This window comes from Crinia signifera, chromosome 1 (assembly GCF_055691185.1).
Source record: "Crinia signifera chromosome 1, ASM5569118v1, whole genome shotgun sequence".
In the NCBI taxonomy this organism is placed as follows: domain Eukaryota; kingdom Metazoa; phylum Chordata; class Amphibia; order Anura; family Myobatrachidae; genus Crinia; species Crinia signifera.
This window is the reverse complement of record NC_139217.1, coordinates 464,453,261-464,478,041: the sequence shown is the minus strand read 5'-3', so window position 1 is coordinate 464,478,041 and position 24,781 is coordinate 464,453,261. Positions and strand designations below refer to the sequence as shown.

Sequence of the window (24,781 nt, the reverse complement as noted above, 5' to 3'; positions counted from 1 at the left end):
TAGATGCATTTCCTGAGTAACAAGAGGATGACAGTGATGCAAATTCCACCATCTGCATTAAAACAACACATACACGGGGTAATTCAGTAAGGCTCACTAAGCAGAGGTCATTTGCTGTGTAGCGAGCCCATAGACGCTGCCCGGCCGAGCATATAACTAGTCGCCGACCATCAAATTATTTCTCTCCCCTTACGAAATAAAAGTTAGTCTGAGCTGACTTTTATCTCCTTTGGTGTCCGCCGAAGAGGGGACGAGCGCTAACATGATGTCCTGTGATTTCAGACACCCGCCCCTGGCAGGCATTGACCTGTCTGCATTTCCAGGTGAACGCCCAGCACCCATAAAACTGGCAGTCCTGGCAGGGATCTGGATGCGGATTGTCTGGTTAGTGGACATCGGTCCTAAACGATGGAATGTTTTATGAGTGTCTTTGAAATGCAGCCTGGAGTTCTGCCGAGCATCTTGAACATTGTTCTCAAGTTGTGGTTAATGTCTGAACGTGGTGGTGGGAATAGGGGTGTTGGTGCACCTGGACAGTAGTCATTGAGCAGGAGAGGAAAGTCCATCTCTCTGAGTATTTCCCTAGTAGTGGTTACTGTCTGAACGTGGTGGTGGGAATGAGGGTGTAGGTGCACCTGGACAGGAGTCATTGAGCAGGAGAGGAAAGTCCATCTCTCTGAGTATTTCCCAAGTAGTATAAGGAAGGTAAGATTCTGCGCTTCCACTTGGATGCGACAGGGTCCCTGGTAGTATCACCTTCTACAAAGAACACAGTAAAGACAAGAGTAGGGGCCCGCGCTTCCTATTGGGGAAAATGTTCTTTATCCTTTGGATATAGGGTTTTCTTCTTTATTCAATAAGGTATTTTTGACCTCAGGAAAAAACAGAAAGAGATCTCATGGTGCAGACTAAGTGGTATAGGCTTAATTCTATGTTTATAATAGTGAGATGCCCGTACCGTATAGGGGCCTCTTCTAGGCCAAACACCGCACGTAGATCAGGGGTCACATACACTTGTTACACCAATATGTCAGATCCTTCCACTTCCCTTGCAGATAATTTATCTAGAATGGTAGCCTTCTGAGCCTCCCAGCTCTGAGTATTTCCCAAGTAGTGGTTAATGTCTGAACGTGGTGGTGGGAATGAGGGTGTAGGTGCACCTGGACAGGAGCCATTGAGCAGGAGAGGAAAGTCCATCTCTCTGAGTATTTCCCAAGTAGTGGTTAATGTCTGAATGTGGCGATGGGAATGAGGGTGTAGGTGCACATGGACAGGAGTCATTGAGCAGGAGAGGAAAATCCATCTCTCTGAGTATTTCCCAAGTAGTGGTTAATGTCTGAACGTGGTGGTGGGAGGAGAGTGTATTCGCACCTGGACAGGAGTCATTGAGCAGGAGAGGAAAGTCCATCTCTCTGAGTATTTACCAAGTAGTGGTTAATGTCTGAACGTGGTGGTGGGAATGAGGGTGTAGGTGCACCTGGACAGGAGTCATTGAGGAGGAGAGGAAAGTCCATCTCTCTGAGTATTTCCCAAGTAGTGGTTAATGTCTGAACGTGGTGGTGGGAATGAGGGTGTAGGTGCACCTGGACAGGAGTCATTGAGGAGGAGAGGAAAGTCCATCTCTCTGAGTATTTCCCAAGTAGTGGTTAATGTCTGAACGTGGTGGTGGGAATTAGGGTGTAGGTGCACCTGGACGGGAGTCATTGAGCAGGAGAGGAAAGTCCATCTCTCTGAGTATTTCCCAAGTAGTGGTTAATGTCTGAACGTGGTGGTGGGAATGAGGGTGTAGGTGCACCTGGACAGGAGTCATTGAGGAGGAGAGGAAAGTCCATCTCTATGAGTATATCCCAAGTAGTAGTTAATGGTTAAAACATGGTGGTTGAAATGAGGGTGTAGGTGCACCTGGACAGGAGTCATTGAGGAGGAGAGGAAAGTCCATCTCTGAGTATTTCCCAAGTAGTGGTTAATGTCTGAACGTGGTGGTGGGAGGAGGGTGTAGGTGCACCTGGACAGGAGTCATTGAGCAGGGGAGGAAAGTCCATCTCTGAGTATTTCCCAAGTTGAGGATTGGGAAAACCATCTCTAGAACATTTATTTACAGGTGCTTTGCAGGAAATCCTGCACTTTCTGCTCATCAATTGGACTGTAGATGGTGAGGACTGCTGGAGGCGTGAGGAACTGTACATCTGTACCTCATTCACTGGTGAAAGTCTGCAACTCACCACCTACAGTATATATTGCATAGCATTGTCAGTAACTGACCAGTGTGGGATGCCATGTGCAGAGACTTCTCTTCTTATTTTGTTGTTGACTGTGGCACTTGTTAGTTTCGGAAGAATCTCTACTATATCTCTAATACCCCTTTTAGATCTCACAGACGGGTAGGACCCAGGGTCGCGATCCCAGGGCGGATCCAGGTCTGACGCATTCACATCAAACACGGGTTTCTCATTGTACAGAGGGCGACCCGGATTTAACCCTTCTTATATCCCAGGTCAAAATGTCTGGTTGGTTGAGCCTGGTTATTCGGTGTGGTGCATTTACACCGTACCTCGACCCGGGTCGACATGTTACCAACCCAGGTTATTTGGGCCATGTGAAAGGGGTATTACCGATCTGAATATGAATCAACTGCCACAAAGTGTTCTCTCTTTCTCCATTCAAAGAGATCTGCAGCAACAATGGACCAAGGTAGGCCAGGAATCTCATGGAGATTGAGTGCTACCCTGGCAGTACCAAAACACCATATGGCGCCTCACACCTGGGGTGCCCATGTGGGTATGCTGAGCATACACACTGGGCGATTTTGCGAAGCGTGTATGGACAGCGATGACCACTAGCATCGCTGGGGGGGGGGGGGGATTTTATTACCAGCAGATGAGCGGCTTTGTGGACGGCTTTCCATAGCGCTGCGCTATGCAAAGCCGTCCGCACCCAAACTGACAGCGACGGGCAGGGGGAAGGCCGCTCAGTGTGTATGCACTGAGCGACTTTCCCCCTGCCCGTCACTGTCAGCGGGGGAAGGGGGGCAGATGGCTTTGCATAGTGCAGCGCTATGCAAAGACCTCCACAAAGCCGCTCATCTGCTGGTTATACCAGCAGATGAGCGGCTTTCCCAGCGATGATGCGACGGCACCCAGCACCGCTCATCAACGGGCCGAGCTGAAAGCCGCTCAAACTTGGTGTTTTGAGTGGCTTCCAGCTCAAAATCACCCAGTGTGTATGGGCCTTTAGAAAAGGGGCTGAAATCGCCCCCCTGTGTGTATGCCCCTTAATCCTATGATTGACAATCTAACAATGTCTAGAATAACTGTCGACATTGAGATGTCAACATAGTCAGTGTTGACCTAGTTATAACATTCATTTAAAAGTTGGTTAGTGACTATAGGCACCTACAACACAGCTATTGCCCCCATCCCTTTTTTGGGGCATATTAAGAAAAGGACATAGCAGAGTATTTAGGAAAATTGCGCCATTGTATATTTTACAGCTTTGTTTTTGGAATATATTTTTCCACTAACGTACAGTATAAACTCTCTTGACTCGCACCCACAAGCTGACACTTTAAACTAGAGATGAGCGCGTTCGGATCCCAGAGATCCAAACACCCCCGAACTTACCTGTTAGAAGCATTCGCGAGCTGTTCTCGTCCATCCCGCCGATAATACGAACCAAAAACAAGGACAAAACGTCATCTTCTCGCGTCGGATTCTCGCGAGACCAGATCTCTATATAAGTCCCGACTTCCAGCGCCATCTTCATTCGGCATGTGAAAGTCAGACAGCACGGATTTGTCAGTGATGTCTGCAGAGAGGGGAGGGGATCAAACTACACATGGGCATGCTATGGGGGCTGCAGGGGGAGGGTACAAACTAAAGGGGAACTAATAGGCTGCCTAACTTAATGGGGGCTTGTGAAAAGGAAAGGTAAAACTGCTAAGGGGGAATTACTGTTATGGACTCTATACTAAGGGGGAACTACTGAAGGTACAACTACTAAAGGAGGTATTACTAAGGACACTATTATGGGGCTGTACTAAGGGGGGCTGCTATATAGGACTGCTGTGGGGGGGACAACTAAGGGGCTCCCCCCATGTTTCAATTAAAATGAAAAAGTTTTTTTTATCAGTCCAGCTGTGGTGCAAAATGTCCCGTATCAGTACAGGGGAGCTGTCCCCAACTGCCCCTTCCCCCCCCATTTTTGAATTTTTTGTTTTACCTGCAAGTGCAAGGGGTGTTAGGTGTCCCATATCAATCCAGCTGTGCTGCCCAGTGTCCCATATCTGTCCAGGGGAGCTGCCCCCCATTTTTTATTTGCAATAAAAAAGTTTTTTTTTTTTTTTATCTGCAAGGGGTGTTAAGTGTGCCATATTAGTCCAGCTGACCTGGCCAGTGTTCCGTATCAGTCCAGCTGTGGTGCCCCCCATTTTTTTATTAAAATAAAAATAAAAAAGGTGTTTTTTTTTTTACCTGCAAGGGGTGTTAAGTGTGTCATATCAGTCCAGCTGTCCTGTCCAGTGTCCCGTATCAATCCAGGGGAGCTGCCTCCTATTTCTTAATTAAAATAAAAAATGTGTTGTTTTTTTACCCGCAAGGGGGGTTAAGTGTCCCATATCAGTCCTGTATCAGTCCAGGGGTGATGCTACCTGTGCTGTATCAGTCCAGGGGTAATGCTAGGTGTGCCATATCAGTCTGTGATGCTAAGTGTGTCATGTCAGTCCAGGGGTGATGCTACCTGTGCCATATCAGTCCAGGGGTGATGCTAGGTGTGCCGTATCAGACTAGTAGGGATGCTAAGTGTGCCGTATCAGTCCATTTTTTGTGCCACCCACTTGTGTGGCTTAGCATAGTCATCCAACCTTTTGGCCTAAAAACAATATTGTGAGGTGTTCAGGATAGGCTGGAAATGAGTGGAAATTAATGATATTGAGGTTAATAATAGCATTGGAGCAAAAAAAAAAAAAAATCTGCGATTTTAGTGATTTTTAGGCAAAAAGAAATACAGATCCGAAACACGAAAATGGTGAAGTTTTGGAACAGATCTAGATCCGAAATACAGACCCAAAACACGTTTCACAAAATACAAAAAAGTGCCCGTTGCACATCCCAACTTAAACATGGTGCTCCACTGTGTGTTGTCCTCCTACTTTAAATCACAGTGTTGTATTATCTTATAATAACTTACCGTACTTCCTAAAGTATTATCTAGCATCTGTTATTGTCTTACTTGTGTGCCAAGTTCTATGATCCCCCCTGAATATCCCACTAAGTAATCTAGTGCGTGCTGATAAACTTTAGCAGTACAGAAAAGTGGGACAAGACGGAGAAAGTGGGACAAAGCGAAAAATTGGTGGCAATAATTCAGCTGTCACGGACCATAAAAGTGGCACTCAATCCCTTTGTTGCAAATACTTTTATATTCATCAGTCACTTGATGATAGGTGGACTGGTCAGACTATATTGAGGTAAAACTGAGACATCCCTTATCTGTAAAGCGATCCTGACACTATGAATAATGAAGAAGTAACTCGGTGCAGTAAGATAAGCTAGACCGGCGGATCTCTAATTCCACATTGCTTTCTCTCCGAGTCACATGACATTTGAAGCAGTAAGTAATTTTTAATGAGGTGACTCCCCGCAGGACGCAGTAATAGAGACAGGTAGATTTTTCTTTTGTACAGGTAGAGACTAGTTCAGAGTTTAGCCATGTGCCCCTCCTAGGTCCGTTTAATTAAATGGTCCACGTTTGATTGGCCAGTTTTGATATCGCTGTTCATATCGTTACCTGACTCAGCTCAAGGGGGAAAAAGTCACGGTAAAAAAAACCGAGGAACATTTCCATCAATAAGTGATGGCGCCGAAAAAGCATAAAACACGGAGCCAAGATGAAATAGAGGATGGAGAAGAAGATGAGGACGTTGAGGAGAGGTCAGTTAGCTTGAATGGAAACTTGAAGTCAGCTGGTAGCACACATAGGAACGCCAAACAGAAAAATGCACTAGTCCGAATCCAGACCATATCGGAGGAAGAAGAGGAGCCAGAATCCGTGCAAGTTCCGTTCCACAAGTCGAAGAAGGCAAAGAAAGACCAAGGGAGGAACTGTAAAACAAAAGTAAAAGACAAGACTCCAAAATATGAAGAAACAGACCTCCAAGAGGAAGAAGAGGACTTTATAGAAGATGACCTCAATACCATTAAGGAGAAGAACAATAATGACATGAAAGAGAAACATAAGAAAAAGAAGGATGAGGAGGAGGAGGAAGAGGAGGATGAAGAAGAAGAGGTTGAGGAGGAAGAAGATGAAGTTGTAGATAAGAAAAAAAAGAAGTCCAAGTCCAAGGATTCTAAGAAAGATACAAAAAAGAAGAAAAAGAAAAAGGAGGAAGAGGAAGTAAACTCTGATGAGGAGGAAGAGGAGGAGGAGAGGAGTTCAAAGAAGAAGAAGTCAAAGAAGTCCAGCAAGGAATCGGACAAAGCCGACAAGAAAAAGGGGAAGTCTGAAAAGTCTAAGAAACCGAAGAAGTTGAGTTACCTTGAGTTGTATGAACAGGAGTTGCTACAGTACCATTCCGATACAGAGAAGGAAGATGAAGACGATTACAACAAGAAGAAAGGTGAGGTTAACAGAAGTAAAATTCCCAACGCATTTTACTAATCGTGCAATGAATGTTTTCCCGAATAGACTTTCTGTCTGTGTGTAACCCTAATGAACAGAACGTGTGGCGCTTACAATGACTCTAACGATGGCCAACGGCTATACTTAGCCTCACAGCAAGACTGCATATAATTGCATATTAATTTACATTTTATTACGATTATTGTAATACAGTATATATTATGATATATATCATGATATGGCGAGTAGATTATGTATATTTCGTTTGGTCACTGAGAACCTAACTTATGTTTATTAATATTATTTATATAGTTTATTGGTGTCTGATCGTAAACATTGGAAGCGACGCATTATGGTACAAACGTACATATGCGTACTAAGATCAGGCCGTTGCGATTAAAGAACTACAGTGTAATAAATAAACCAAAAAAGTGCATCCACGGCGCAGCCTCACCCCGTACGGTGTCATTTACCAGAGAGCGCATTGAGACCTTAGAACCAATTTGTGCATCCAGTTTTGGACAGAAATATACAGATGGAGTAGACTTTATGAAACTTCCAATTTCTCTATTGCGTCCTAAGAAATTATAAACAGAATGTGATTGGTTGCTATCGGCAATATCACCTCTTTCCTTTTTGTATAAGTCTTGGTTAATTGATCCCTTATTTCCCTTAGTCAGGAAGCACTAGCGTACTGTAACTCTGCGGCATAAGTCTTAAATAGTGCACTTAAGGCTGCTTCACCTGTAAGTGCTCAATTGATGCAAAACACGACACTTCTGAAAATCCAACTCATAACAGGAATAATATTTAAGGAAAGTGCGGGCGATGGGGATAAATATTTAACAGGAAACCACAGCAGAAGGGCACGCTAAGCCCGTCCCTGGTACTTAATACTTTTACTTATAATTTGTCCAAGTGTAGAAACATAAGACTCAAGACACCTTCAATACGGCTGTACAGTAGATCTGTATGGAAGCTTGGGTTCTGCAGGCCACCGTTTTCCAAACCACCGTCTTAATTAGGAGAGTCTCCATACGCTGGAGAGAAATCAGGACCACGTCCCTTTAAAATAGAAACGTTCGTTAATGTAGGAATGAATTAAATATACAACTTGTAATTAAAAGCCTCCACATACGGAAGACGGGTTCCCCACTCTTAGGGGTAAATTCCCTAAAGCTTTTAAACATAAAAAAAGAGGTGGTGTTGTCCACATAGCTACCAATCCGATTCTGTCTATCATTTTCTAGAATATAATAGAGAAATGATAAGCGGAATCTGGTTGCTATGGGCAACAACACCTCTTTTTAATTTTTAGAAGCTTTGGGAAGGTTGAGCTTTACCTTGTGTTCCATGTCTCTGCGTGTCGTTTGTCTAGGAGAGGGACTGAGCCCTGGAGAGCGATAAAGTAGAGAGAGAGAGATAGAGGCCTATTTCCAAAGCCGCGGTGAGAGATAAGATGGGCTTAGGTAAAATACTAGCCAACAAGCTCCCAACTGTCATTTTTTCGAACACCGCCTGTAACATGGTAGTTAGCTGTTTGGCTGGTGCTTTAGCTGTCTTCACTTTATCTCTCCACGGGGCCTATATTTCATCCGAGAATGAAAAAAATCATGTTGACCTTATTCAAGCTTGCGTCGACCTTCTGTCAATATCGGGTATGTCGACCATTGTTAGGTGCCAACCTGGTCACTGTCAACCATTAGTAGTCAACCTAGACATTGTGGACCCAGGGGCCGCATACCCTATTAGAGACTTGGGTATATTCACTATGGTGCGGGTTTATAGCAGTTGAGCTGTTGCCCATAGCAACGAACCAAATTCTAGCTATTATATACTATAAGCCGCTAGATACATGATAAGTATAATCTGATTGGATGGTATGCTCAACATCTCCGCTTCTATAAATATGCGCTTTAGTACATAGCCCCATCCCCGGACAGTATGGGGAGACTGGAATCTCTTGCTTTCCGCTACCCTACGCTCAGTAACATATCGCTGGCACTAAGGAACTCGATTTTGAACAGTTGTCGGAAATGTCGTGTTTATTGTAGGGCTTCTTAACCAGGGATACCTGCACCCCCTTGGGGAACGAAGCATACAAGTTGGGGGTATGAGACACGTGGTTTCACACACTGTCATTTTTACTTGTACAGTGCGTGGCCTTAACGTGTTCCGTTCCAGCACTGGCGCCAGTGCTGCGTTCCGAGAGCGCTTACTTAGCCGCCTTTTGGACATTGATGAAAAAAAAGGTTGGTGTCGGTGTAGTGTTGGTTTAGTGTTGGTGTAGTGTGGTGTTCGTGTCGTGAAACTGGTATTGTCCCGTGTTCCATCGTGATGCGTTGTGAAAAATATGTATTGTGTAAATGAAGGGGGAGGTGTGAAATGAGGAAGTGCAGAGTGAAGGCGCCCAACATATAACCCATCCCACTGCGCATGTCCGTCTCAGGGCACACCACTGCAGGTTATGTTATAGACTGTAAGGGTCCTCACAACCTTTTCTCTGCATGTCTGCATATTCTTACATTGCCGGCAGGGAAAATTTTCCTCTATCTACTGGAACTGTTACCTGTCCTGTAGTCTGTGCTTCCACCTGCACTATTACCTGTCCTGTAGTCTGTGCTTCTACCTGCACTATTTATTACCTGTCCTGTAATCTGTGCTTCCACCTGCACTATTACCTGTCCTGTAGTCAGTGCTTCCACCTGCACCATTACCTGTCCTGTAGTCTGTGCTTCCACCTGCACCATTACCTGTCCTGTAGTCTGTGCTTCCACCTGCACCATTACCTGTCCTGTAGTCTGTGCTTCCACCTGCACTATTACCTGTCCTGTAGTCTGTGCTTCCACCTGCACCATTACCTGTCCTGTAATCTGTGCTTCCACCTGCTCTAGTACCTGTCCTGTAGTCTGTGCTTCCACCTGCACTATTACCTGTCCTGTAATCTGTGCTTCCACCTGCTCTATTACCTGTCCTGTAGTCTGTGCTTCCACCTGCACTATTACCTGTCCTGTAGTCTGTGCTTCCACCTGCACTATTATCTGTCCTGTAGTCTGTGCCTCCACCTGCACCATTACCAGTCCTGTAGTCTGTGCTTCCACCTGCACCATTACCTGTCCTGTAGTCTGTGCTTCCACCTGCACTGTTACCTGTCCTGTAGTCTGTGCTTCCACCTGCACTATTATCTGTCCTGTAGTCTGTGCCTCCACCTGCACTATTACCTGTCCCGTAGTCTGTGCTTCCACCTGCACTATTACCTGTCCTGTAGTCTGTGCTTCCACCTGCACCATTACCTGTCCCGTAGTCTGTGCTTCCACCTGCACTATTACCTGTCCTATAGTCTGTGCTTCCACCTGCACTATTACCTGTCCTGTAGTCTGTGCTTCCACCTGCACTATTACCTGTACTGTAGTCTGTGCTTCCACCTGCACTATTACCTGTCCTGTAGTCTGTGCTTCCACCTGCACTATTACCTGTCCTGTAGTTTGTGCTTCCACCTGCACCATTACCTTTCCTGAATTAGGATGGGTGTCTAAAGATAGACGCAGGGAGAACAAAACGGGTTTTTGGGGCACACTTTAAATAATAGATACGTGAAAGAATTGTGAAGAAATGGGTGAAATAAATGTAACCTTTATTCACTGATACTTAAAATACATACATATATGCACACGTCACTTTTAATGCAATAGACAGATTTTATAAGCACAAGAGCAAATGCTTTAGGGGTGTAAAAATAAAAATAAAAGTAAATATGAATTATATAATAGTAATGCAGGATGTAACGGGGGTTGTTACACAATATCCGTCAAGTGGGCGAAAATGATTTGCAGGGGTTTAGCCAGACAAGAATCAAATTTTGAGCAAGGCAAAAATTGTGATAATCACATACATAACCTATGTGCCAATACGGTTAATTAATTTGACTGAGTCTTGTGAGACGTGTTTCGCCCCGATTGGGCTTGTTCACAATGACTTCATTGTGAACAAGCCCAATCGAGGCGAAACACGTGTCTTTCCGACGTCAGGGCTTCTCCAGCCACACGGAACCCTCCTCCATTCTCTCTCCGGCAATTGCGGTAGCGACTCCGACGGTGGGAAGCGGTCTATGGACAGACTGCATGTCTGTGACTGAACCCCGCCGGTTAGCTTGAAGGTATTTAAACCCCGGCTTTATATCTATGTGTATATATCCCTATGCTCACGGACAGACTGTGTGTCTGCTACGTGACTCCGAAGCTACCGCCATTTCTTATTGAGCCGGACGCTCACACCTCACCCGACTGTCGACCTAACGAGCAGCTCGCGGTGGTTATGGTCTGAGCATCACCTATTTTAGACATACACCCCTCTCACAGGTTAACCACTTTTGTCATATCCTATGATTCTGGGGCTCTGACCCTAACCCTGGGACAGCAGCCATCCGACGGCTTGCACTTATTATATTGACACCGGTCTCATTTTTCTAGATCGTAACTAACTGAACCACAGGCAACAGTACCTGCTGTTCCTGGGGCTCTGACCCCCAACTCACGGACGGCAGTCGTACGGCGGCTTGTATCAATTACACTGGCACCAGAGCACAATTAATTGACCTACAGGCATAAGTACCTGCTGCCAGGGATTACCATAATTAATATCTAAACCGGTATTCATCTAATATAAACTCTATTACCTTTGCGCACAGCATCTAACAGCCATATAATAGTGGGTCCTAGCACCACTCTTACAACCCAGATTTGATATTTAGATCATCTCTACTGTGCAAATTTCCTTGCTCTTAATAGGGGACCAACTGTCGATATTTGCTTTTTATTTGTTTCAATTTTTCTATTTATTATTTATTCTTTGCCGATACAAGCAAATGTGACATCCTACTATGTATGTTGCAACTAATGACTATTTGACCAGTGTGCACATACATTAACCCATGGTTCATAAAGACCTTACTCACCCCTGCTTGTGGTGCAGTGCACAGTATCTCCCATTACTGGTACAGCAACCACAAAACCCGGAAAACTCTAGCAGTGGGCACATTTAACCATCTACTCATATATATTTAGTGTACCTGTGCATCATTTTTCTCCTCCTCTGCCTATTTCCACCTTATTATCATCTCTCACCTGGACTCGCTCACTCTCTCATTCACCTGGGTCACACCAGGTGGAAAGCAGAAGTGACATCTGGCTCCCAGTAACATTTGAGGCTCTCTCATCTGACGATATATACTGCCATACATCGCTGTGCCGCCTGATCCCATCCGAACTCAGCAGCTAAGCAGTGACTGGCTGGATCAGTACCTCTTGGGAGACCACCAGGGAATATCCAGTGCTGTATTAACATCCAGACAGCAGAAGCAGCGAGTGCATATGAAGAGCATTCCCCCCTTTCTCTTTATCCACAAACTCCACTACAAACAACTTAACCTGTGACCCACAAGATTATAGAAGGGTTATTGTATGTTATCAATTGAGGGTCCGCAGCAAGACTCAGTCAAATTAATTAACCGTATTGGCACATAGGTTATGTATGTGATTATCACAATTTTTGCCTTGCTCAAAATTTGATTCTTGTCTGGCTAAACCCCTGCAAATCATTTTCGCCCACTTGACGGATATTGTGTAACAACCCCCGTTACATCCTGCATTACTATTATATAATTCATATTTACTTTTATTTTTATTTTTACACCCCTAAAGCATTTGCTATTGTGCTTATAAAGTTTGTCTATTGCATTAAAAGTGATGTGTGCATATATGTATGTATTTTAAGTATCAGTGAATAAAGGTTAGATTTTATTTCACCCATTTCTTCACAATTCTTTCACGTATCTATTATTTAAAGTGTGCCCCAAAAAAACGTTTTGTTCTCCCTGCGTCTATCTTTAGACACCCATCCTAATTCAGTCATTTCGCTGAACTTTCTTTGGGAGCACCGCCAACCTAGTACCACATACTAATTTTTCTAATATTTGGTCGAATGTTGGTCTTCACTAATTCTTTTCCTATATTTTTCTCTAAATAAACTCTGCTTGTGACACTTCACCTAGTTATTACCATTATCTTTCCTGTAATATGTGCTTCCACCTGCTCTATTACCTGTCCTGTAGTCTGTGCTTCCACCTGCACCATTACCTGTCCTGTAGCCTGTAGTCTGTGCTTCCACCTGCACCATTACCTGTCCTGTAGTCTGTGCTACCACTTGCACTATTACCTGTCCTGTAGTGTGTGCTTCCACCTGCACTATTACCTGTCCTGTAGTCTGTGCTTCCACATGCACTATTACCTGTCCTGTAGTCTGTGCTTCCACCTGCACCACTACCTGTCCTGTAGTCTGTGCTTCCACCTGCACCACCTGTCCTGTAGTCTGTGCTTCCACCTGCACTATTACCTGTCCTGTAGTCTGTTCTTCCACCTGCACTGTTGCCTGTCCTGTAGTTTGTGCTTCCACCTGCACTATTACCTTTCCTGTAATCTGTGCTTCCACCTTCACTATTACCTGTCCTGTATTCTGTGCTTCCACCTGCACCATTACCTGTCCTGTAGCCTGTAGTCTGTGCTTCCACCTGCACTATATTACCTCGTCTGTAGTCTGTGCTTCCACCTGCTCCATTACCTGTCCTGTAGCCTGTAGTCTGTGCTTCCACCTGCACTATATTACCTCGTCTGTAGTCTCTGTTTCCACCTGCACCACCTGTCCTGTAGTCTGTGCTTCCACCTGCACTATTACCTGTCCTGTAGTCTGTGCTTCCACCTACACCATTACCTGTCCTGTAATCTGTTCTTCCACCTGCACTATTACCTGTCCTGTAGTCTGTACTTCCACTGCACTATTACCTGTCCTGTAGTCTGTGCTTCCACCTGCAATATTACCTGTCGTCTGTGCTTCCACCTGCACTATTACCTGTCCTGTAGTCTGTTCCTCCACCTGCACTATTACCTGTCCTGTAGTCTGTGCTTCCACCTGCTCCATTACCTGTCCTGTAGTCTGTGCTTCCACCTGCACTATTACCTGTCCTGTAGTCTGTGTTCTACCTGCACCATTACCTGTCCAGTAGTCTGTGCTTCGCCCTCCTCTATTACCTGTCCTATAGCCTGTGCATCCATCTGCACTATTACCTGTCCTGTAGTCTGTGTTCTACCTGCACCATTACCTGTCCTGTAGTCTGTGCTTCCACCTGCACTATTACCTGTCCTGTAGTCTGTGCCTCCACCTGCACCATTACCTGTCCTGTAACCTTTGCTTCCACCTGCACTATTACCTGTCCTGTAGTCTGTGCTTCCACCTACACCATTACCTGTGCTGTAACCTGTAATTCCACCTGCACTATTACCTGTCCTGTAGTCCATGCTTCCACCTGCACTATTACCTGTCCTGTAGTCCATGCTTCCACCTGCACCGTTACCTGTCCTGTAACCTGTGCTTCCACCTGCACTATTACCTGTCCTGTTACCTGTAGTATGTGCTTCTACCTGCACTATTATCTGTCCTCTAGCCCATGCTTTCACCTGCACCATTACCTGTACTGTAGTCTCTGCTTCCACCTGCACCATTATCTGTCCTGTAACCTGCAGTATATGCTTCCACCTGCACTGTTACCTGTCCTGTAGTGTGTGCTTCCACCTGCACTATTAACTGTCCTGTAGTCTGTGCCTCCACCTGCACTATTACCTGTCATGTAACCTGTGCTTCCACCTGCACTATTACCTGTCCTGTAGTCTGTGCTTCCACCTGCACTATTACCTGTCCTGTAGTTTGTGCTTCCACCTACACCATTACCTGTCCTGTAGTCTGTGCTTCCACCTGCACTATTACCTGTCCTGTAGTCTGTGCGTCCATCTACACTATTACCTGTCCTGTAACCTGTGCTTCCACCTGCACCATTTCCTGTCCTGTATTCTGTGCTTCCACCTGCACTATTACCTGTCCTGTAGTCTGTGCTTCCACCTGCACTATTACTTGTCCTGTAGTCCATGCTTCCATCTGCACTATTACCTGTCCTGTTACCTGTAGTATGTGCTTCTACCTGCACTATTATCTGTCCCGTAGCCCATGCTTTCACCTGCACCATTACCTGTCCTGTAACCTATAGTATATGCTTCCAACTGCACTGTTACTGGTCCTGTAGCCTGTGCTTTCTTCTGCACCATTACCTGTCCTGTAGCCCATGCTTCCTTCTGCACTATTACCTATCCTATAGTCTGTGCTACCACCTTCACTATTACCTGTCCTGTAGCCCGTGCTTCCACCTGCAACATTACCTGTCCTGTAGCCCTTGCTTCCACCTGCACCATTACCTGCGCTATTACCTGCACTGTTACTTTCGTTATTACCTGAACTGTTACCTGTGCTATTACCTGCACTGTTACCTGTGCTATTACCTGCACTGTTACCTGTGCTATTACCTGCACTGTTACCTGTGCTATTACCTGCACTGTTACATGTGCTATTAGCTGCACTGTTTCCCGTGCTATTACCTGCATTGTCACCTGTGCTATTACCTGCACTGTCACCTGTGCTATTACCTGCACTGTCACCTTTGCTATTACCTGCACTGTCACCTGTGCTATTACCTGCACTGTCACCTGTGCTATTACCTGCACTGTTACCTGTGCTATTACCTGCACTGTTACCTGTGCTATTACCTGCACTGTTACCTGTGCTATTACTTGCACTGTGACCTGTGCTATTACTTGCACTGTTACCTGTGCTATTACCTGCACTGTTACCTGTGCTATTACCTGCACTGTTACCTTCGCTATTACCTGCACTGTTACCTGTGCTATTAACTGCACTGTTACCTGTGCTATTACATACACTGCTCGTGCACTGTTACCTGTGTTATTACCTGCATGGTTACCTGTGCTATTACCTGCACCGTTACCTGTACTACTAACTGCACTGTTACCTGTGCTATTACCTACACTGTTACCTGTGCTACTACCTGCACTGTTACCTGTGCTACTACCTGCACTGTTACCTGTGCTTCTACCTGCACTGTTACCTGTTCTATTACCTGCACTGTTACCTGTGCTACTTCCTGCTCTGTTACCTGTGCTATTACCTGCACTGTTACCTGGGCTACTACCTGCACTGTTACCTGGGCTACTACCTGCACTGTTACCTGTGCTATTAACTGCACTGTTACCTGCACTGTTTCCTGCGCTATTACCTGTACTATTACCTGCACTGTTACCTGTTTTGTTACCTGCACTGTTACCTGTTCTATTACCTGCACGGTTACCTGTTCTATTACCTGCACGGTTACCTGTGCTACTACCTGCACTGTTACCTGTGCTATTACCTACACTGTTACCTGTGCTATTACCTACACTGTTACCTGTGCTATTACCTGCTCTGTTACCTGTGCTATTACCTGCTCTGTTTCTTGTGCTGTTACCTGTTCTGTAACCTGATATGTTACCTGTGCTACTACCTGCACTGTCGCCTGTGCTATTACCTGCACTGTCGCCTGTGCTATTACCTGCACTGTTGCCTGTGCTATTACCTGCACTGTTACCTGTGCTATTACCTGCACTGTCGCCTGTGCTATTACCTGCACTGTTACCTGTGCTATAGCCTTCACTGTTACCTGTGCTATTACCTGCACTGTTTCCTTTGCTATTACATACACTGTTACCTGCGCTGTCACCTGTGCTATTACCTGCACTGTCACCTGTGCTATTACCTGCACTGTCACCTGTGCTATTACCGGCACTGTCACCTGTGCTATAGCCTGCACTCTCACCTATACTATAGCCTGCACTGTTACCTTTGTAATTACCTGCACTGTTTCCTTTGCTATCAAGTACACTGTTACCTGTGCTATTACCTGCACTGTCACCTGTGCTATTACCTACACTGTTTCTTGTGCGATTACGTACACTGTTACCTGTGCTATTATCTGCACTGTTTCTTGTGCTATAACGTACACTGTTACCTGCACTGTTACCTGTGCTATTACCTGCAATGTTTCTTGTGCTATTACGTACACTGTTACCTGTACTGTTAACTGTGCTATTACCTGCACTGTTACCTGTGCTATTACCTGCACTGTTAACTGTGCTATTACCTGCGCTGTTACCTGTGCTATTACCTGCACTGTTACCTGTGCTATTACCTGCACTGTCGCCTGTGCTATTACCTGCACTGTTACCTGTGCTATAGCCTTCACTGTTACCTGTGCTATTACCTGCACTGTTTCCTTTGCTATTACATACACTGTTACCTGCGCTGTCACCTGTGCTATTACCTGCACTGTCACCTGTGCTATTACCTGCACTGTCACCTGTGCTATTACCGGCACTGTCACCTGTGCTAAAGCCTGCACTCTCACCTATACTATAGCCTGCACTGTTACCTTTGTAATTACCTGCACTGTTTCCTTTGCTATCAAGTACACTGTTACCTGTGCTATTACCTGCACTGTCACCTGTGCTATTACCTACACTGTTTCTTGTGCGATTACGTACACTGTTACCTGTGCTATTATCTGCACTGTTTCTTGTGCTATAACGTACACTGTTACCTGCACTGTTACCTGTGCTATTACCTGCAATGTTTCTTGTGCTATTACGTACACTGTTACCTGTACTGTTAACTGTGCTATTACCTGCACTGTTACCTGTGCTATTACCTGCACTGTTAACTGTGCTATTACCTGCACTGTTACCTGTGCTATTACCTGCACTGTTAGCTGTGCTATTACCTGCACTCTCACCTGTGCTATAGCCTGCACTAGTACCTGTGCTATTACCTACACTGTTTCCTGTGCTATCATGTACACTGTTACCTGCACTGTTACCTGTGCTATTACCTGCTCTGTTACCTGTGCTATTACCTGCACTGTTACCTTCGTTATTACCTGCACTGTTACCTGTACTATTATCTGCACTGTTACCTGTGCTATTACCTGCACTGTTACCTTCGCTCTTACCTGCACTGTGACTTGTACTATTACCTGCACTGTTACCTGTGCTATTACCTACACTGTTATCTTCGCTATTACCTGCACTGTTACCTGTGGTATTACCTGTACTGTTACCTGTGCTATTACCTGCACTGTTACCTGTGCTATCACCTGCACTCTTACCTGTGCTACTACCTGCACTGTTACCTGTGCTACTACCTGCACTGTTACCTGTGCTACTACCTGCACTCTTACCTGTGCTACTACCTGCACTGTTACCTGTGCAACTTCCTGCTCTGTTACCTATGCTATTACCTACACTGTTACCTGTGCTACTACCTGCACTATTACCTGCACTGTCACTTGTGCTATTACCTGCACTGTTACCTGTGCTATTACCTGCACTGTTACTTGTGCTATTACCTGCACTGTTACTTGTGTTATTACCTGCGCTGTTACCTGTGCTATTACCTGCACTGTTATCTGTGCTATTAACTGCACTGTTTCCTGCGCTATTACCTGCACTGTTACCTGTACTATTACCTGCACTGTTACCTGTTCTGTTACCTGCACTGTTACCTGGTCTATTGCCTGCACGGTTACCTGTTCTATTACCTGCACGGTTACCTGTGCTACTACCTGGACTGTTACCTGTGCTATTACCTGCACTGTCACCTGTGCTATTACCTGCACTGTCACCTGTGCTATTACCTGCACTGTCACCTGTGTTATTACCTGCACTGTCACCTGTGCTTTTACCTGCACTGTCACCTGTGCTATTACCTGCACTGTCACCTGTGCTTTTACCTGCACTGTCACCTGTGCTATTACCTGCACTGTCACCTGTGCTATTACCTGCACTGTTACCTTCGCTATTACCTGCACTGTTGCCTGTGCTATTAACTGCACTGTTACCTGTGCTATTACATACACTGCTCGTGCACTTTTACCTGTGTTATTACCTGCATAGTTACCTGTGCTATTACCTGCACCGTTACCTGTACTACTAACTGCATTGTTACCTGTGCTATTACCTACACTGTTACCTGTGCTACTACCTGCACTGTTACCTGTGCTACTACCTGCACTGTTACCTGTGCTACTACCTGCACTGTTACCTGTGCTACTACCTGCACTGTTACCTGTGCTACTACCTGCACTGTTACCTGTGCTACTACCTGCACTGTTACCTGTGCTATTACCTACACTGTTACCTGTGCTACTACCTGCACTGTTTCATGCGCTATTACCTGCACTGTTATCTGTTCTATTACCTGCACTGTTACCTGTGCTATTACCTGCACTGTCACCTGTGCTATTACCTGCACTGTCACCTGTGCTATTACCTGCACTGTCACCTGTGCTATTACCTGCACTGTCACCTGTGCTATTACCTGCACTGTCACCTGTGCTATTACCTGCACTGTCACCTTTGCTATTACCTGCACTGTCACCTGTGCTATTACCTGCACTGTTACCTGTGCTATTACCTGCACTGTTACCTGTGCTATTACCTGCACTGTTACCTGTGCTATTACCTGCACTGTCGCCTGTGCTATTACCTGCACTGTTACCTGTGCTATAGCCTTCACTGTTACCTGTGCTATTACCTGCACTGTTTCCTTTGCTATTACATACACTGTTACCTGCGCTGTCACCTGTGCTATTACCTGCACTGTCACCTGTGCTATTACCGGCACTGTCACCTGTGCTATAGCCTGCACTCTCACCTATACTATAGCCTGCACTGTTACCTTTGTAATTACCTGCACTGTTTCCTTTGCTATCAAGTACACTGTTACCTGTGCTATTACCTGCACTGTCACCTGTGCTATTACCTACACTGTTTCTTGTGCGATTACGTACACTGTTACCTGTGCTATTACCTGCAATGTTTCTTGTGCTATAACGTACATTGTTACCTGCACTGTTACCTGTGCTATTACCTGCAATGTTTCTTGTGCTATTACATACACTATTACCTGCTCTGTTACCTGTGCTATTACCTGCACTGTTACCTTCGCTATTACCTGCACTGTCACCTGTGCTATTACCTACACTGTTTCTTGTGCGATTACGTACACTGTTACCTGTGCTATTACCTGCAATGTTTCTTGTGCTATTACATACACTGTTACCTGCACTGTTACCTGTGCTATTACCTGCACTGTTACCTGTGCTATTACCTGCACTCTCACCTGTGCTATAGCCTGCACTGGTACCTGTGCTATTACGTACACTGTTTCCTGTGCTATCATGTACACTGTTACCTGCACTGTTACCTGTGCTATTACCTGCACTGTTTCCTTTGCTATTACATACACTGTTACCTGCGCTGTCACCTGTGCTATTACCTGCACTGTCACCTGTGCTATTACCGGCACTGTCACCTGTGCTATAGCCTGCACTCTCACCTATACTATAGCCTGCACTGTTACCTTTGTAATTACCTGCACTGTTTCCTTTGCTATCAAGTACACTGTTACCTGTGCTATTACCTGCACTGTCACCTGTGCTATTACCTACACTGTTTCTTGTGCGATTACGTACACTGTTACCTGTGCTATTACCTGCAATGTTTCTTGTGCTATAACGTACATTGTTACCTGCACTGTTACCTGTGCTATTACCTGCAATGTTTCTTGTGCTATTACATACACTATTACCTGCTCTGTTACCTGTGCTATTACCTGCACTGTTACCTTCGCTATTACCTGCACTGTCACCTGTGCTATTACCTACACTGTTTCTTGTGCGATTACGTACACTGTTACCTGTGCTATTACCTGCAATGTTTCTTGTGCTATTACATACACTGTTACCTGCACTGTTACCTGTGCTATTACCTGCACTGTTACCTGTGCTATTACCTGCACTCTCACCTGTGCTATAGCCTGCACTGGTACCTGTGCTATTACGTACACTGTTTCCTGTGCTATCATGTACACTGTTACCTGCACTGTTACCTGTGCTATTACCTGCTCTGTTACCTGTGCTATTACCTGCACTGTTACCTTCGCTATTACCTGCACTGTCGCCTGTGCTATTACCTGCACTGTTACCTGTGCTATTACCTGCACTCTCACCTGTGCTATAGCCTGCACTGGTACCTGTGCTATTACGTACACTGTTTCCTGTGCTATCATGTACACTGTTACCTGCACTGTTACCTGTGCTATTACCTGCTCTGTTACCTGTGCTATTACCTGCACTGTTACCTTCGCTATTACCTGCACTGTTACCTGTGCTATTACCTACACTGTTTCTTGTGCGATTACGTACACTGTTACCTGTGCTATTACCTGCAATGTTTCTTGTGCTATTACATACACTGTTACCTGCACTGTTACCTGTGCTATTACCTGCACTCTCACCTGTGCTATAGCCTGCACTGGTACCTGTGCTATTACGTACACCGTTTCCTGTGCTATCATGTACACTGTTACCTGCACTGTTACCTGTGCTATTACCTGCACTGTCGCCTGTGCTATTACCTGCACTGTTACCTGTGCTATTACCTGCACTCTCACCTGTGCTATTACCTGCACTGGTACCTGTGCTATTACGTACACTGTTTCCTGTGCTATCATGTACACTGTTACCTGCACTGTTACCTGTGCCATTACCTGCACTGTTACCTGTGCTATTACCTGCACTGTCGCAACTGCTATTACCTGCACTGTTACCTGTGTTATTACCTGCACTGTTACCTGTGTTATTACCTGCACTGTTACCTGTGTTATTACCTGCACTGTTACCTGTGCTATTACCTGCACTGTCACCTGTGCTATTACCTGCACTGTTACCTGTGCTATTACCTACACTGTTATCTTCGCTATTACCTGCACTGTCACCTGTGCTATCACCTGCTATGTTACCTTCGCTATTACCTGCACTGTCGCCTGTGCTATTACCTGCACTGTTACCTGTGCTATTACCTGCACTGTTGCCTGTGCTATTACCTGCACTGTTACCTGTGCTATTACCTGCACTGTTACCTGTGCTATTACCTGCACTGTTACCTGTGCTATTACCTGCGCTGTTACCTGTGCTATTACCTGCGCTGTTACCTGTGCTATTACCTGCACTGTTACCTGCACTATTACGTACACCAGGCATGTCCAAACCATGGCCCTCCAGCTGTTGTAAAACTAAATGTCCCTGCGTAAAAGTGCCGCAGTTTTGCTATTAGGGAATGCTAAAACTATGGCAAGGCATGCTGGGATGTGTAGTCCCTGACCTACACTCTTACCTTACATATTACCGGCACTTTTATCTGTGATATTGGACCTTATTCTGGTCCACATGCAAGGCTGCAAATCTTTCAGCATTGCTTGTGGATTAAACGCTGGCCGCCGCTCGCACAGCCGCCCCCCAACCCCCTCGCTCGCCGAGTTCCCCGCACAGCTGTGATTGGACACTGTCTGGTGTCTTAGCTTTGTGTACTCCCTGTACGGGAAGAGGGCGGGCAGCTGGCATTTGGTGATGTCAGCTGCCCTCCCCTGGCAGCCGCGTCACTGCCTAATTTCCATGGGTACACCCAGCGTGTTCATGGGAACACCCATGAAACGCTGAGCATTCCCATGGGCACAGCACGTTGCCCCACGCCCAAACTGGTAGGTGTGAACGGGACAGCGAACTAGCAGTTCGCCGTGCCCGCTCGTACCCAGCATATGCACATGCGCAGAAGACAAACATCGATCCCCGTGCGAACACGTGGGTGAGCGAATGAATGAAAATAAGACCCATTATCGGATTTGGCATATGTTGCACCATGTGTGGATACGGGTAGGGTGGCCAATCCCGGGATCGGGATCGACGGGATCCCGGGATTTGGCCCCTAAAACGCCAGGATTTCAATCCCGGGATTGGAGTTTCCAATCCCGGGATTTTCGGGATTAGACTGCGCATGCGCAGTCTAATGCCGGGCAGCGTCTGAGCGTGTGCTCAGACGCTGCCCGGCTTCTCCCTTAACCGGCAGTATGGCTCTGGCAGCGTGACGAGGCCAGAGGTCAAGCTGCGCAGGCCAAGTAGCAGCTGCACACAGACGCGTCCAACATGACACGCCCGCCCGCCTGACCGGCTCCTGTATCCTGCCTGCCCGGCTCCTGCTGCTCACCCGCCTGCCTCCCGGCTGCTCACCCGCCCGCCTCCCAGCATCAATCAGCCGCCCACCTTCCCAGCTTCACCGACCACCCTCCCGGCCGCACCGCACATGTAAGTAAATATGCGGGGCGGCCGGGGCAGGTTTTTTAATCAGGGAAGCCAATCCCGGGATCCCGGGAATCCCGGGATCGGGCATTTTTCAATCCCGAATTCCGGGATTGAAAAAATGCTCCGGGATTGGCAACCCTAGATACGGGTTATATGTGTGCTTTACACTACAATACCTAAGATAACACAACGCCTTTATTTTATAAAGTATACAGTAATTATAAGCACAGAGAAGACTACTACTAGGGGCCTGATCAGACCCGGACACAAGAGCGGAATCGTAAGCGATGTTTAGATGACTGAGTCTGGGACGGCACCTGCATTTGGCTGGCAGGAAGACGGAAGATTTTATCTGTATAATATCCAGCCGAACAGCAAATGAAATTTTAAAAATATGTCAACAAAACATTCTTGTTGTTATGATGGTTAAATCTGTCTGTGTAACTACAGCTGGCGCACCCCTGTCGCATGTTTTGCGGCTGCAGAGCTGACCGTATACAGCAATGCATGGTGTATATACCATACTTGCCTACTTTGGAAAACTAGTTTCAGGGAGATTATAGTTGGTAGCAGAATTTTGCACAGCGCCCCAGTGAGGGGGCGTGTCATGCTCCACCCGAAGGGCGTGTCTAGTTCCATAAATGGAGAGATTGTGAAAAGAAATTGATAACGTGGCCCCTAGAAGCGTGGGTGTGTACTGCTACATATGAGAGGAATCTTTTAAAATGACTTATATCCAAATGTAGATGAGCCACAAAGCAGTTAGTAAGAGCTACTATACTTGGTAATGTGCTGGGAAATGGTGCTGATGATTCAATGTAAATTGATCTCTCTCTCATTCCTTTTTCCCCCCAGACATTTTTTACAGTGTAATGTGGGCTGGGTGAAATGAGGGAGATTGCTAGACTAATGAGGGAGAGAGGGAGATTGCTCCTATGTCAGGGAGTCTCCTGCAGAATGCAGGAAGGGAGGTGATGTAACAGTGTAATGTGGGCTAGGTGACATGAGGGAGATTGCTAGACTAATGAGGGAGAGAGGGAGATTGCTCCTATGTCAGGGAGTCTCCTGCAGAATGCAGGAGGGGAGGTAACTATGATGTAACAGTGTAATGTGGGCTAGGTGACATGAGGGAGATTGCTAGACTAATAAGGGAGAGAGGGAGATTGCTGCTATGTCAGGGAGTCTCCTGCAGAATGCAGGAGGGGAGGTCATTATGATGTAACAGTGTAATGTGGGCTAGGTGACATGAGGGAGATTGCTAGACTAATGAGGGAGATTGCTCCTATGTCAGGGAGTCTCCTGCAGAATGCAGGAGGGGAGGTAACTATGATGTAACAGTGTAATGTGGGCTAGGTGACATGAGGGAGATTGCTAGACTAATAAGGGAGAGAGGGAGATTGCTGCTATGTCAGGGAGTCTCCTGCAGAATGCAGGAAGGGAGGTAACTATGATGTAGCAGTGTAATGTGGGCTAGGTGGCATGAGGGAGATTGCTAGACTAATGAGGGAGAGATGGAGATTGCTGCTATATCAGGGAGTCTCCTGCAGAATGCAGGAGGGGAGGTCATTATGATGTAACAGTGTAATGTGGGCTAGGTGACATGAGGGAGATTGCTAGACTAATGAGGGAGAGAGGGAGATTGCTGCTATGTCAGGGAGTCTCCTGCAGAATGCAGGAGGGGAGGTTACTATGATGTAACAGTGTAATGTGGTCTAGGTGACATGAGGGAGATTGCTAGACTAATGAGGGAGAGAGGGAGATTGCTGCTATGTCAGGGAGTCTCGGGTAGGCAACTATGTTATATAAACTGCCTATGGCTGCTTTGTTTTGAGCATAAATAAAGTCTAACACGTGACCAAGCTGCATCAGGCCTCTGTGTGACTTTATACAGAGTTCATACAGTATTTACCATCTCTCTATACAGTATAGTATGTATGCTGGTCATCAGTATAAACAATCCTGTGTGTGTCCTGCATAGTTCTCTTTTACATAGCAAATGTCCACCTGCTGCAATAGCTCTGCTGTTCCCACATCCTATATAAT

At 46.0% G+C, this 24,781-nt stretch overlaps 1 protein-coding gene and 1 pseudogene across 1 annotated transcript in view; both read left to right on the top strand.

The window, feature by feature from the left end:
* The window catches only part of LOXHD1 (lipoxygenase homology PLAT domains 1), a 188,495-nt gene that overhangs the window by 61,768 nt on the left and 101,946 nt on the right, over nucleotides 1-24,781 (top strand). The window lies entirely within an intron of this gene.
* Nucleotides 11,839-11,955, top strand: LOC146039866 (5S ribosomal RNA; annotated as a pseudogene).